Below are 16,165 nucleotides of genomic sequence, written 5' to 3'. Positions count from 1 at the left end.
AGTCCAGCAGGCAGGCCTGTGTTGGGAGGGAGTACCCGATCTCTTCCTGAACACAGCTGCCACCCGTTTCTCTGGAGGAGCTCAGGAGTGCACAGCTGGCTTCATTCAGCCACCCAGCAGAAAAAAAGCTGGTGAACAGCTGCTCAGTCAGTGAGTCGGTCACCTTGTAGCGTTGGTTTACAGGGTATGTCTGAAACTAGTGACTAGCTAGTCAACCATGGCCTGGATGACTACACAAGCATAGTGAATAGCTAGTCTCTTCTTGCAGCAGGACTGTTTCCCTTTTACTTGGAGAATCATTTCCTTTTTTTTAGCAGGATATTTTAGGTTGTGGGTCTCTTGTTTGGTTGAAATAGCGGTGTGTTTCTTTGAGTAGTTGAGTCATTGTCAATAAAACTTTATTGTTTTACACTTTACTGTGTTTTGGCTTTTTCTTTTCCTGGTTCCTGGTCCCTTAGCCTTTATTCGGGGGTGTAACACCGTTTTGCTGCCTATAGATTCATATAGAAAACCATTAAATTGCCTTTGCCTCTAGAAGAAGTGGGTTTTTAGGAAACCGGTATCCTGTTTTCTTTTTAAAAGTTTTGTTTCAGGCTCGCCAACTAGAGGTCACAATTGGGCCACAACGATTGACTAAATTTTCACACAACGTGACCAGTCTGCTGCTTTGCCTCTTCTCCGTTCAGAACTTTCTGTCATAGTAAATTTCCGTGTTTTGGTGAGTTGAATCTGAGCGAATAAACAGTGCGCCCTCGCAGAGGAGTGTATGGAGACGGAGGGAGGAGGAAGTAGAGGAGGGGAGAGCGTACGAGAAGGAGGGGAATGAGGCAGGAGCGAGTTGGTGGACAGGAGGAAAACATTAGCTTTCAATCCTTCACGTAGTTGGGATACTTTTCACTGTCGAAGAGGCAGGGAAGCCACAGCTCAGACTGCACCTCCACCAAGCCAGGACGCACGGTAAGTACCGCGTCGCTGCTCAAGTATTGCTGACCTTGTCTGGGAGTCAAGGAGACGCTGGAGGGTGGGGGAGTGTCGAGATGAAGTTGGGGGAAGAGATGGAGAAGAAAGGCGAGATAGCTGAACGGGAAGCTGCAGTGAACAGACGAGAGCTGTCTCTCCACTGCTTTTCCTGCCTTTGCGCTCTCCAGGGAAAAGCAACCCAAAAAAGTAACGGAAAGATTTTGGTGGGAGAGAAAAGTTTGGCATTCTTGGGTGTCGAAAGGGAAAATATCGGCTTCGCTTTCTTTCCCCCTCCTCACTGCAGTAGCAGTCATCGTGAAAGCTTCCACAACAATGGGTTACTTCTGTGTTGTGTCGGTTTAGCAAAAAGCTGTTTCCGAAAATTGTTTCAGGAGGCAACTTTCTATCAGCGCGCTCCTCGTAAGAGTGTGTTTGTTGTTTTGTAGACGTCTGAGCACGCACCACTGCTCAGCTGTCAGATCCCGAGTTTAGTCCTCTTTGGTTTCAGAAAGAAACCACCTGGTATAATAAGAATTGTTTCTTGTTCTTGGGAACTGTAGTGACACTGATCATTTGAGAAGATATGGCTGTACATTGTGTGTCAGCACATTTTGCGGTTTTAGCACTGATGTCAGTGATGAGTAATTTCTTCATCATCTAGAGCGGAAGACTGCGAGGAAGTCATCCTGTGTTTACGGTGCAGAAGCATTACTTTTCTATTCCCAGCCAAACACTGAGGTGTTTAAAGTGTTAATTGTGACTTTGAGGAGGTGTATGTTCAAAACACAGAGGCGTAGCGAAAGAGTAACTGGACGTTAAGCCCTATAAATTACCACCTGAATCTCCCAAATTCAACATCTCAACAACTGCAAGGCTAAATTAACAACATTTGGCTCAATGGATGGAGTTCCCATTTAAAAAAACAAACAACTAAAAAGGAGTTTTTACAGCAGGCACATTAACATTTTGTTTACATTGTACCAGGACTGTTGTGTTGGTTTAGAAATAGACTGTTGGATTGTCTGGATTTCAGCCACCCTGTCTCAGTTTTTGAATGAAGATAAACTAAAGTGTGGTTTTGATTGATACTGCATACAAGATAAAAACGAAAGCATTTAAACACTTTTCAACACTGAACAGTAAGCCTGCCTGATGTTTTAGGGTGTAACCACTTACATGGAAAGGAAACTTTGATCAGCACTCAGCATGAGGCAAGCTCGCTGCCTCTTTCTAAATTTGTTTGTATAAAACAGGCTGATTTCTCAGTTCAACGGTCGGTGTCCCCTTCATTTTGATTTCAAACCATAAATGGTGTAAAAGATTGATGTAGTTAGTGCGATGTTATCCACTGGTTTTTGACATCTTTGAAGGCTGCCATTAGTTACCCAAAAAATGTGACAAGGAAGGATGGGCCTGACTGTCAAATTGCACGCTCATTGGCTAACGAATTGTGATTGACAAGCTGTTACCCAATGAGCTGGTTTCATAGTATACCACAGCTAACACAGTAATACAAAGATTTAAAAGATGGACATATTATTATGGGGAGTATGGGGTGTCTGGACCCCATACTCCCTATACAACCATTGCAAGAGCTTGGTCTGCATAGCTGGCAATAAGTTGGACTTGTTCCCGGTGGGTAATGGGCTCCGCCAGGACTGCCCTTTGTCACTGATTCTGTTCATAATTTTATGGGCAGAATTTCTGAGAAGTTTCTCCATCTGGGAGGGGCTCAGAGTCGCTGCTCCTCCACATCGAAAGGAGCCAGTGGAGGTGGTTCGGGCATCTGACAAGGATGCCTCCCGGGCGCCTCCTAGGTGAGGTGTTCCGGGCATCTCCTACTGAGAGGAGGCCCCGGGGCAGATTCAGGACACGCCGGAGAGATTATATCACTCTGCTGGCCTGGGAACGCCTTGGTGTTCCCCCGGACAAGCTGGAAGAGGTGGCTGGGGAGAGGGATGTCTGGGCTTCTCTGCTCGGGCTGCTGCCCCCGCGACCCGGCCCCAGATAAGCGGAAGAAGATGGATGGATGAATATTATTATTGTTTTATACATTGTGGCCAAAAATGAGTGACAGAGCCCATAAACTTAACAGGAAAGTATTTATGGATTTCAAGACAGAAAGACGTTTTCTCATAGACTTTTTATTGGGCCGGAAGTGTTTTTGCAACAACAGCTATCACCAGCTGCTGGCCTTCAGATAAAGAAACAGGTTTAAGGTCTTCTGCATTGGCCTCAGTTATCTGACCCAATGTTCTGAACTAAGTATTTTAGTCAAAGTCATCTTGGTGTTTTGAAAAGAGAGATGACAATCAGTCACAAGACGATCCCACTTTTAAAGCATATCGGGCTTTATTGTTTATTTTGCTCTCCATGAAACCGCTAATCACAAACCAAACATCAGTTTGTATCAAATAAGACTTCATTGGGAAAGGATTTGTTAAGGTCATACACGTGGTGAGACTTAAGGTTAATTTCACATCTACTTCTGTATAATCAGGCCTATTTTGTAACCCCCGGGTTCTTCCTTAAAAATTGTCACAGATTCTAAATGTTTACTCTTTTCATACCGGTTGCCAAATCCATCTGTATTTGCAGTTATATTGCAATTTACTTATGTAACCAAGTTAAGTGCGTTTAGTTTATGACCTAACTCTAGTCTTCTGTTGTGTAGGAAAAGAGCCATTTAGCCATTCGCAGTTTGAATGCGGGCTCAGGCTTTATTCGGTGTCTCTCTTCACTTACACAGATGTCACGAGACTACAACAATGCTTTGTTTGCTCCATCTTTTTATTAGAGATGAAAAATAACCCAGAGGGCCACAGTGATCCCATTAATTCTGGTGCTAATAACAATTTTGACTCAAATGTGAAACAGGAAAGATGGCATGACTACGTGACTCTGTAGTTTAGCTAAATGCTGATGATAAAGAGATAATGTTGTTTGTCTATGTTTTCAAATACACGGCGCTGACACGCTAATATTTGCAACTGTCTTGTGGCATGCTCGACTTAAGATGACTCCCCTGCTGGTCCACTGTTCATGTGAACTGTTTTTACATATAAAACATATTGAAAAAACATTAAAAAACATTTAAAAACGGAAACTGCAGAAGTTATAGTTTCATACTGTTTTGTGTGTTTTATCCTTTGATACCCTACTTAGCAAAGTAGGCTTAATCATTCACTGCTGTGTGTAAACAAGGTTAAGTATTAGTCGATGCTTTCCTGTTGGTATCAATACATTTTTCTCATTATAATGAAGTGGAAAATAAACTCTCCATCTCTCTTTCTTTTCGCACTCCTGTGTGCGTGCACAAAATCAGGTCTGCTGTGCTCTCTGTTCCCCCAAAACAAATGAGCAATTAGTGTTAATGTTGCGTCCAACGTAAAATTGCATCACATCCCCGCCATTACCACCTCACAGTCGCCCGATTTAACAACTTTTACGAGAACATGTGAATATCAACAAAGACGATCTGAAGCTTTGGTGAGTTTTGTTAATATATGACGTATGAAAGTGTTGGATAAAGTCTATATTTGACACAGTGACGAGAAAATGTTGTTGAAACATTTCACGAATTGTTTAGAAGTTGCTGAAAAAACTTCTGTCTGAGCCAAAGAAGTGTGTCTATAAACAGTCTGATGATGGCAGCAATCGGTGTCAAAACATAGTTAGTCAAGCTGGTCATGAACAGAAGTGTGATTTAAAAAAAACCTTTACAAACTGATTCTGTGTGAAGAGAAAACTGAAGCTGTTTGGTTAATCAGAAAATGCTACGAGATGTGAAACTTGTGATTGAACGTCAGCTGCCCCGACTAAACTTTGACTGAGGTCACGTGAGGTCTCAGTAATGTCCAGCCTTACGCAAATGCATTTATCATGCATGAAAATCCAATTTGTCACATGTTGAAGGTCTTTAATGTTAAAACATCTGAGTCTTTATGCTACAATGAGAATCTTATCAGGTTTAAAAGGTCAGTCATAATGTCAGTGTTTTATCATGTAAGAGGAGATGGGGAGTGGCTCGGTGGCCTGAGAGGTCAGGTGAATAATTCAGAGGTTAATTGTTTGGGTCTTTTGGTGCAGCTCTCGGGGCTCAAAGCACAGATACTGTATTGTGTCCTTATGTCATAACACTTTCCCATTCTTGCTTTGTTAATGTCTGTCACCAGTGGGTCTTTTTCAGGTCACTGCTTACGCTTGCATTGTAAATGCACCTCTATCCAAATAACAAGCAAGAAATCTGTTCAGTTTTTTAAGGCTTTTAAAGGCATCGTTGTCTCAAGATGGAGGGATGTTGTTTAAAGGTTTTTTGTATTTTTAAAAAGAAAAAATGTAAGTCAGAGAGATGTGATCGTTTTCAGTCATGAGAATGTGATCACAGATTCATGCAGAGCTACTGAGCACAGTGATGTTAATCATTAACTGACAGGAACCTTGAACAAACCAACATATAACCCAGTTTGTTATTTGTTTATTCAACCTATTTCCCGGTCATACTGAATTTTCTTTCTTTCTTTCTTTTTTTTGGTCCGTTGACCACATCGTGACTGACGTTACGAGGAACAAAGAAATCAGATAAGTGGGAAATTAACAAACAATAGCCAGGAACCGACTCAGGCTGCACTGTATACAATTAATTACAAAAACAAAAAAAAAAAGTTAGGGTTTTTTTTTTTTGTGTAGCAACACTAACAAAGTTCTATATCCCATATTGAATTGACTTGTAAATAAAACTGTTAAGGTGCTATTTTCTAGTATTCGCTATGTTTAAAGTTGACGTTATTGTTATTATTTTCTCAGAATTTGCAGACACCAATATTTTCAGATAAGGTGTTTGTGGTTTGGTTGCAGGGAAACAGTGCAATAGCCACCACCCAAGAAGTTGGTCTTGGTTCAGCATCTTCTGGTTCCTTTTTTTTTATTTTCTTTAAAAAAAAAAATTCAAATACAGCCTAGATAATTAAATACACAAAATATTATTAAAACATATTAATAGTAAAATCGCATAAAAAGGCATTTTCTTTATTTTTTAAAAACTTTTTTAGGTCATATATTTTATTCAATAGCCCTGCAACAGACTGGTGACCTGCCCGTGGTGTATCGCAGCTCTCTCGCCCTAAGCTGGGATAGGCTCCAGCCCCCCCGCAACCCTGAATTGGATAAGCAGAAGAGGATGGATGGATGGATTTCATTCAATTAAACACTTCATGCCATCTCACCATGCACAGCTTCCTACAGTAGAAATGCATCTGCTGGTGTTGGATATTTGCAAAGGTGAATCTTTCCAACAGTTATTTCCACGCGTCTGGTTACTTGTGGTTTCACTTGCCCTCGTAGACATTTGCAGCTAACATTTGCAGCTAAGGAATAAGCATCTAAGGGAAATTAAAGCGAGAGATTGCTAAATGTTTCCACTATGGTAGTGGTTTCCCCAAGCGTTTTAACATTTACATTATTTTTTCCTCTGGCCATAATAGTTCTGTATTGCTGCATGAATAAAATACCAAAAAGATTAGCGTTTTTTTTAAAAGATCAGCTATTTCATGTCTTTAATCTTCACGGGGCTTCAGCCCACGATGGAAATGCAGGTAACAAAGGGCTAAAGAACTTTATTACTAAAGTTTTTGGAACAAGCTGTTCCACAGAAACATAACTGGTTTTCAGAAGCTAAAATACGTTACAAGAGCACTTCCACGAGGAAGTGGTGAATCAAGCCAAACCTACACAAAAGCAGCTTGTGAAAGATCTAAAGCCAGCTGGGACCAGAAGTCAAAAACACCATTAGCAACACAATATGCTGTAATGGACTGAAATCTTGCGGCACCTCGAGGTCTTATTGGGCCAAAATCTCTCCTGAGATGTTAACATAAGCTGCCATAAAAAAATTTTCATTTCTCTTACAAATTCAGCAGGGGATCACTTAATTTCACTCACTGTGTAGTTTCTTTACTCTTTCCTTGTAAATGAAACTAGTTTTCTACAACTCCATCCAGACCACCGTGCGTCAGAGTCATCAAACTCAGTGTCAGTTTCACTGAACCTGTGGTTTAACTGCGGCCAGGTGACATCCAGAGCCCGAGTGAAAGTTTTACAAACTGCTGTACTCAATGATCTAGATACATTTTAATGAGCATTTTTTGGTTTCATTCTGTCAGGAAGTGGGTTCAAATGTACTGTTCAGAATCGAATCACCAAAAACCTTGCTGATTCCTGCAGATATAAAGTGATAGTGGGGGAAAAAAAGATTGATAATCACTTTAGAATTCTTATTGTTTTATCACTACTTCATCTCTTTGTTTTGATAAATCTCTTGATATCTCCTGGTTTTTATGACCAGTGTGAAACACTGTGAGGTCTCAAAAATGCACAAATGTTTTCTTTGTTGAATCACTTTGTTAAAAACTTCACGAGTGAAAGATTAAAATAACAGTCTCTGTCAGTGTGTGTAGAAGCATGAAAGGGTGTTGGTCTTTAAGACTTATTCAGAATTTATCTGATTTGGCTTATAGTCATCTTTTACTGGAATTCATCTTCTGCTGTTGAGGGCATTTTACAAGATCGCACTACTTCCAGCAATTGTTGAGTTACTGCAACAGTTTTCGGGACAGAAATCTGAAATATACCCCCCCAACAGCTTCTCTTACTTGTAGTGGGCTAAATTAATAAGCACTATTCTTCACCCTAGGGTAAGATCATTCGTGTGTAGCGTAACATCAGGCTGGATTTATACATTGCTTCCTTAACTTTACAACCCTTAAATACACCACCACTGGCACCCATAACTTTAATTGTTTTCTGTCTGACTTTATGAGGCTCTTATTTGTGCGGAGGAAATTTGCCACACTCTTCTTTCTTTCAGTTCATTGAGGGTTCTCTTGACATCCCACAGCTTTTCGAGGTCTGAGGTCTGGCTTGTTAGTAGGCCATTGCAACACTCTGATTCCTTTCATTTTCAGTCATTCCGTTGTAGATTTGCCGGGGTGAGATCGTTGCCCTGTTGCATGACATAATTTTGGAAAAGATTTTGCTGTTTAAAATCTGATATGTCTATCTAGAGAAATAAGTTAAGTTAATAATTTAATTCATTTTATTTATACAGCACCAAATCACAACAACAGTCGCCTCAAGGCGCTTTATATTGTAAGGTAGACGCTACAATATATACAGAGGAAAAACCCAACAATCATATGACCCCCTATGACAAAGCACTTTGGTAACAGCGGGAAGGAAAAAGTCCCTTTTAACAGGAAGAAACCTTCGGCAGAACCAGGCTCAGGGTGGGCGGCATCTGCTGAAACCAGTTGGCTTGTCTTTGTAAGGTTATAATTTACCTTTGCAAAGGGGTCAAATAACAATACAGAGTACAGCAGCACAACTGGTATTTGACAAAGAATAACAAAGTTATCTACCAGCCATGGCCACAGAATGCACTCAGAACATTCCACGCAAATGACAACTTGTACAGATGAGTAAATCTTAACACAGAGGGTTTTATAAAGACAAAACATAATACCATGGAGCCTTTCCTTCTAGCCATAAGAACAGAATAAGAAAACAGAGAGAAGGTCGAATTCCTAAAAATATAAATCACATCTCACATTTGACTTTAGAATACTTTGGTGTGCAGAGAAGTTCACAGTTGCGTCAAATAACTGGTCCTGTGGCTACAGAACAAGTACACATTAACAACCCTGCACCACCGTGCTTTGCAGTGTGGGTTTTTGTTTATATCCTGTGTTTGGCTTTCTCCAACATGGCTGTTATAGAAGTGTGCGCACTGGCTGATGATCAGTTAATCAAGTGCATTTTATTACCAACGCCTGGCTGCTACTTCCCCTCTTAATGCCTGTAGAAGTAGTAAGGGTGTACTTAGTTTTTCATGGGACTGCACAGCGTAGATGACACTGTATAGTTCTGCTTTGGTAAAGCGCTTTACTTCAATTCAATAAAATTTTGTCTGTATAGTGCCAAATCACGACAACAGTAGCCTCAAGGTGCTTTATATAGTAAGGAAAAGATCTGGCAATAATACAAAAAAATTAAGAAAGCTCTTGAGCAAGCTCTTTGGCGACGCTGGAAAGGAAAAATGTATTTGTATAGTGCTTTACTGGTCCCTAAGGACTAGTAATGGCAAGCTACATTGTAGCCACAGCCACCCTGGGGCGCACTGACAGAGGCGAGGCTGCCGGACACTGGCGCCACCGGGCCCTCTGACCACCACCAGTAGGCAACGGGTGAAGGGTCTTGGCCAAGGACACAACGACCGAGACTGTCCAAGCCGGGGCTCGAACCGACAACCTTCTGATTACAAAGCAACCTCCCAACTCTTGAGCCGGCAGAATCAGACTCAGGGAGGGGCGGGCCATTTGCTGTGATTGGTTGGGGTGAGGGGAGAAAGACAGTACGAAGACACACTGTGGAAGAGAGCCAGAGATGAACAATAAATAATGATTAAATGCAGAGTGGTGGATAAACACATAAAAAGGTTAGTGAAGAAGAGACCTATTGTAGTGTAACTAAGGGAGGATTCAGGGTCGCCAAAAAGGAAAGTTTTAAGCCTAATCGTAAAAGTAGCGACTGTGTCTGTCTCCAAATGAAAACAGAGGAGCCTGAGGCTCTGCCTCCCATTCTACTTTTAAATACTCCAGGAATCACTAGTAAACCAGCAGTCTGAGAGCGAAGTGCTCTATTGGGGCGATATGGTACTAGGAGGTCTTTAAGATAAGATGGCTTCTGCTTATTCAATAAAATTAAATTTGATTCAGAATTTAACAGGAAACCAATGAAGATAAGTCTGTGTAGGAGAAATATGCTGTCTCTTTCTTGTCTCTGTCAGTACTCTCACTGCAGTATTTTGAATTAACTAAAGGCTTTTCAGGAGTTTTTAGGACATCCTGATAATAGTAATAGTAATAAATGCATGAACTAGTTTTTCAGCATCACTTTGAGGCAGGATGCTTCTAATTTCAGCGATATTGCACAAATGGAATGAATATTTGTTTAATATGGACACTGAAGGACATGTCCTGGTCAAAAATGTCTCTGAGATTCCTCATGATGTTATTGGAGGCCGAGTTAATGCCAGAGTATTACCATGGCGTGAAAATGCCTATCTGCTGAAGTTACCTACCAACCAATATACCCACTGAATAAATGAATGAATACAATGAAAGCTAAACAGAAGAAGACAGACATAATTTCCTAATCCCCAAAATAGTTTTAGGTGATTGACAAATTTTTGACTCAATTATATGTTGCAGCTCTACTTACCTCAAAAGGCTGAAGTGTACTGAAACATTCAGACTGTAGGGCAGCTATTATTAGCAAAAAGACAGATAACACAAGTACTTGCTGATAGAGACACAGGAGAAAACCTAGGGTGGAGGTTTGGGAATGCTGACCCCTGAAAACCAGGATCACCAAAGAAAAATTTCAGTTTTTCTGTTAATCATTCTGAGCTTATCAGTCACAAAGTCACAGAGCTCAGAGTAAAACAATATGCAAACTGAACACGATGACACCTACTACAAATATAGTAGGTGGGAAATGACTGCAAAGATAATTCACCATTATCTCTGCTGTCATTTCAAAGGTTTAAATAACCACAAAGAGACAAAAAGCAGTAAAACATAAGAAGACAAGAATCAAAAACAACGTCAGAGAGATGACTGATAAAAAATACATAGGTGGGGAAAAAAATAACCGCAAACACCCAAAACAATCGCATCAGTTATGAGAAACCAACAGACTCATTTTGTGTCTTTACTAAGTCTGAATTCGTCCAGTGTAGGAAGCAAACTAGTCTTCCCCCAGAAAACAATCCAAAAGTTTTTTCGTGCATCCTGCTCCTATGATGTGTAGGTAAGCTTTAAGCATTGTTTGTTTCATCTTTTGATCTGTGAGCTTTTCCCATCCCTAAACATAATCAGGTAGGAAGTCACTAGAGTAAAACAGCGAGTGAAAGCAAAACATAACCAAGAACAAGAGCTGAACTCCAGTCTCATCAAAAGTCTGCTGGGTTTTTTGTTTCACTTTTTTTTACTGTGTTAAAATGAAACCACTACCATGCGGCGATTAGAGGAAGAGTTACACGACGCTTTCTATGGGAACTAACTAAACTAAGTTTGATTTGTTCAGAGGAGCTGATGTAGGAAGGCTCAGGCATCTCACACATCATTGTGTGTCAGATAATGCAGTGTTGTCAAACTACTGGTGTGGCAAAGTGTCACTGGATTATAATATTCATGAGAAGGCTCTGTCACTTCCAACGCATCATTTTTCATCAGTCAGTGTTACTCTTGCAATGAGATGCATTTGAACCAAAAGCACACTCTTTTCTTATTGGTGTATAAATCTAACAGCTACTTTCAGCATCTTCTTCATACACATGGGGTCTTCATAGCATAACTCCACACTTTTGTTTTGTCCGATTTTTACACCAGATGCTGGGATCCTCTTCTTATTAGGCAAACGTCTCAACCACATAGATACACTAGTGTATAAAGCTAAGAAGAGTTTGGATGTAAATGAGTCGAACAAAGCGCAAAATAGTCCAACGTTCTTCATTTAATCTTTAATGTCTCTGTTTTAGAGACGCTGTAGCTCTTTGTGTTGTGTGACGTACTGCTACCAAAGTCTACCTTGTGCGTTACTGTGAGACACAGAAAACATCTGACAAACAATTATATTCCTTTAATCTTTGACTGAGAAGCTCTTAAACTTGTGATAACATTTAATAGCCATTAAGAGTTTTCCACTGCTGAAACTTTTGTAAATGTTTCCTTCTTCTCTACACACACCTTTTCTCCACAGTGAAAACAGGGCCCATTTATTCAAAGCTCTGTTTGCCATTAGACAAAACACACAGAGAGGGAACATGCTTAGGGCTCTGAAAAAACAGCAGCTGTGCGCATTGGCTTATCTGTTACTGCAGGTCATCGTCTGATTGGTTCTTTTATGGAAACTGTTTTGCAACAGCTCTCATCTGCATGTGCAGTGTTGATGTCTATTTCAGGATGACACTGACATTTGATGTTTGCGATATGTTGATAGCTTGTTGGAGAGCTTTTACCGAAGCTTTATAAATTTGACATAAATATTATAACCACAGCGCTTCAGTGAAGCGGAAATGCATTTTAAGCCTGACGTATGTTATCTTGGGAATTCTTTGGTTTCCTCTAACCTTTAAAAAACATGTTTTGAAGTTTTATACTAAGACACCACCTTTGTTAATCCACAAGTCGCTTTTGTAATTAGTCATTTGATTGCTTTGTTAGCCTTAAGTAGTAGAAAACCATCCTTTTTCAGACTGGACAAATACAAAGGGAGCTTTTCTATAATTTGGATTCATGCACACAGAGGAAAAGAGTCTTTCTTTCAGCTGCAATCAAGCAGTCTGTTTTGATAATAGAGCTCTGTTCAGCTCAGAAACCAGAGATCACCGATTGGACAAGACAGCCTTTCATTTGTGTGACTTCTGACCGGCCACAGGTGACTCTGACAACTTGGATACTCTTACACACCTTTGTTTGCATGATGATGGTGTTTGCTGCACTTTAAAGAGGAGAACTGCACAGAGAAAGTGTGCATGTGTGTGTTTGTGTGTTGTAGATGCATAAATCTGTTGTGCGTTATATATGTATGATCTATGCTGGATGATTTTAGTGGGAAGATCTGATGAAGGTTGGGATAAAATTAAGTTTAGCACAAGTTTTATTGTAAATTAAAATTAGGCAGGTAGCAGTTATGTTAATGACGATTAAGTGTAATTGATTCTTGAGTGTTTGTGTCTGTGTGTGTGCACGTTGAAGATAATTAAAACAAACAGTAGTGCATTCATCCGTGAAAGTGGTTTTATTTAAACCACAGTATGTTTATATTCAGTCTCCCCTTGACTCACTTATCTCTTTTCCACTTTGGTTTTAAAGCCAAACGTGAAGCAGTTTGTGTCTCAAAATGATTAAAACAGCACAAGTACCATAACTGGAGGAAGTCTTCATCCACTAATGTGAAATGTAGTTTTTAAGGATGTTTGACTTTTCGACTCTTTGGTTGGCTTTGTTGACAGATGAATATTTAAAGGATTTGAAAGATTTGTTCTTGATTTGTGTTATTCAGTTTTGTAAGAATTTGCCTTCATAGCTAAGCTTTTCGCAATCCATGCCCCCGTGTACCTGAAATTTCAGCAACCAGGAAACTATTGGCTTCCATATCTGCACTGTACTGTATAAAAAGCAATTATCAGACTCTTCTCGTGCTTGATAGGATTTATCAGTGAGTGAACATGTGATATTTACAGTAAGAGATTACACAACTCCAGCATGTTTCATGAGCCTGCAGGTTGAATTACATAACTAAACGCAAAAGAATGTTTTGTTTTGTTTATGTGTCATAAAACAAAATACACATAACAAAAGTGGATGCCTGGTGCTTCACAGGATCCATAAAAACATGGAAAATCTGCAAACTTACATTAAAAAATGTTCTGCAAAACTATAACCACTATAATATCTCCATGAAACTGTGATTACATAAGAAGTGAACGTAGGAAAATGTTGTGCTCCTCTGGAAAAAGGAGGTGTGTATATAAAACCTTTGGGCCTTTCTTTAAGAATTTACAAGACAAAGTCAAAACTAAATGCAAAGACTTTTGTGCAGCAGTGATGGCTGCACAAGTTTCTTTGCATATAACCTAACACAGGATAAGGATATACTGATAAGTCTGCTCTGAAAATGAAAAGCAAACATGATACAAACACATTCTCCTGTGCTGATACTGTCAATGTCTGGACCAAAATACACTTAAAATTTGTTTTTATACCAGTGAAGCTCTTTGCAATTCTTGAATATGCTTCTGATATCGCTGCACAATAACACAGAAACATTATGCGTCACTACAAAAAAAAAGTTTATGAAACATCATATTGGTGCCAGATCTCTTTTAAAGATCAGAAAAAGTTCATATAAAAAATAATTCACAAGAAAATTCACTCTAAACTTATCACTAATTCAATACAGGTGTGTATAGTTGTAGGAGAAACCCTTATATTTATCTTGCGACTCATGCAGCGCCTAGATGAAGAAAATCTGCACTAATATCCTTAAAAAATGAACAGTTTACAGAGTACAAGTAACTTTAATTATATTTTGTTAACAGTACTTGTACGTTGTAATTTATCAGACCTTAGCGACATTCTAAGCTAAAACAGCTGGTAAATCTCTCAGACCATCCATAACTTATTCAGTGGAATCAGTTTGGTCTTTGTGGTGTGTCGACACAGCAGTAAAACTTGCAAAGTCACAGTCTGCCAAAACCGATTGCATGGATCAGAGAAACTTGAACAATCCACGCCATTTGACATTTGAAATCTTGCTAAGTCGTCCTGATGGCTGCAGAGGAATAAAATGAAACTTTTTTTCCTCTTTCACCAGGCTGGACACGCCTCTCGCTGTCGACCCACATGACTTCTGTGTTTGTCTGCAGAATAGACTGATTTTTTTTTTTTTTATTCAACTGAGTCACTTAGTGAATGAATGAGGGGTTTGTTTCCCAGCATTTAAGGGGTCTTGATGCATGCTCAATCATCCAAGTAAGTAAATCCCAAAAGGTTGTTCATCAACAAGTTTCCTTAGAAACCTCACTTGTTCCATCAAACGAAACTAGTCTGTTATCACAGTGAAAGTGAGTCCTGATAGTGTTGTTTTGTAATCTATCATTGATTATTACAAAGCAAGTAAGCTCTGTTGACTTTAGTTGGGCAATGCGTCAAACCCAGTTTTTACTTCAGCGCACCATTTCCACCATAAAATTTCCTATCAAATTCTTCTTAAAAAAAAAAAAGATTATAAGCAGAGTTTAAAGTGGGATTTGGAAGTTGGGCAAACGTAGCAGTCCACCGTGGGGTTAACGAATTATTTATAAATAAGTGACATAATTCATTTGTTCTTTGTGTACAGGCTGTGATCCATTCACCTGAGCTGCTATTCCGAGATTCACTGCTCTTTGTGGAGTTTTCCGCAAGACACAACCAGAAATGTCACAAGCTACATGGATGATTTCCAAAACTGCAGATATCCCTAAAGCTAGAATAACAGAATTCAGTGAGCGAAACTAATCAATATCACCTAAAATATAAATGTCTGCTACCCTTGGTGTGCCTCACATCTCCCATGAAAACCACAGCTTGCTCTGTACCACTGCATTACAGAGCATTATTACCACATTGCTATAAACTACCAAGTTTAGCCTGGATTAAACCGACCCAGACTGCCTAAAGAAAGAAGAATGTCTTGGTTTAGGCGGACTGTGGGATGTCACTGTTTTCTTGTTATTTTGCAAATATCTCTAAGTATGCGTTAACAGACCTTTCAGATTTAGGTGCTGGAGTACCGCCCCACAATGTTTTCCATAGAATTAGATATATCATTTGTGGTTGTAGCAAGGTTGTGTGTGTAAAAGGAGGCACAACTATTCTTTCTAAAATGAATCAAGTTCTGGTTAGAGTGATCCACCGGGTTGCAGGTGGACCTACAGAGCAGAACAGGGTCTATTACCATGAGCTACAGTCCAAGTTAATGGAGGTAGTTTGCCAGACACTGGGACTCAAGACTCGAGACAGCTGAATGACGCTGAAGCCCAGCAGTGGCCAGATTTTCATAGTGAGAGCAAAGGGATTTACCAGTAGTAAATCAGCCATGTTTTTGTCTTAGATGGATGACAAATTAACCAGCCTAGGAGACCATCCAAATGTAGAGTGGGAAAAACAGCCTCATGTGAAAACATTCAGATTTAAGATCGTCCAAATAGTTTCATTGTCTAATTTCGTCTTTCTACCCCACTCTCATTTGAATAATTCTGTTTTATCGATATCACCTCAGGGTCATGAGACTTGTCACATACGAACATTTTTAAGGACATCGCAATTAAAATGTGCAACATTAATCTGCAGGGTAATCTTGTTAAAGGGGAGTAGATTAACCCAGACTGCTTTGCACTAACACCGAGCCGCTTTAGGCACGTAACTGTAACCAGCGAGCAAAAGCAAAATTAAAAATATCCTAAAACAAAGTCTGAACACAAAACTCCAAAACTGTGTGAAAACTGAGGCCCTGGCTTCTTAAAACAGACCATTAGCTCACAGCATCAAATATTGCTTCTCACGATGCTACGAATCAACAAAGCCGAAGGACGTCTGATGCT

At 39.8% G+C, this 16,165-nt stretch overlaps 1 protein-coding gene across 2 annotated transcripts in view; it reads left to right on the top strand.

Moving 5' to 3' along the window:
* The first annotated feature begins 578 nt into the window (after window positions 1–578).
* The window catches only part of LOC120745791 (phospholipid-transporting ATPase ID-like), a 47,584-nt gene continuing 31,997 nt past the window's right edge, over window positions 579–16,165 (top strand). The window contains exon 1 of one of the 2 annotated variants that reach the window (XM_040050946.1): window positions 579–6,240. The gene's annotated coding sequence lies outside the window, so the exon portion shown is untranslated. The remainder of the gene's footprint in view (window positions 6,241–16,165) is intronic. The other variant, XM_040050945.1, reaches the window with a different exon arrangement.

The sequence above is a fragment of the Simochromis diagramma genome, unplaced genomic scaffold, assembly GCF_900408965.1.
Source record: "Simochromis diagramma unplaced genomic scaffold, fSimDia1.1 OVJJ01000131.1, whole genome shotgun sequence".
Classification (NCBI taxonomy): domain Eukaryota; kingdom Metazoa; phylum Chordata; class Actinopteri; order Cichliformes; family Cichlidae; genus Simochromis; species Simochromis diagramma.
This window is presented reverse-complemented; position numbering and strand designations above follow the sequence as displayed.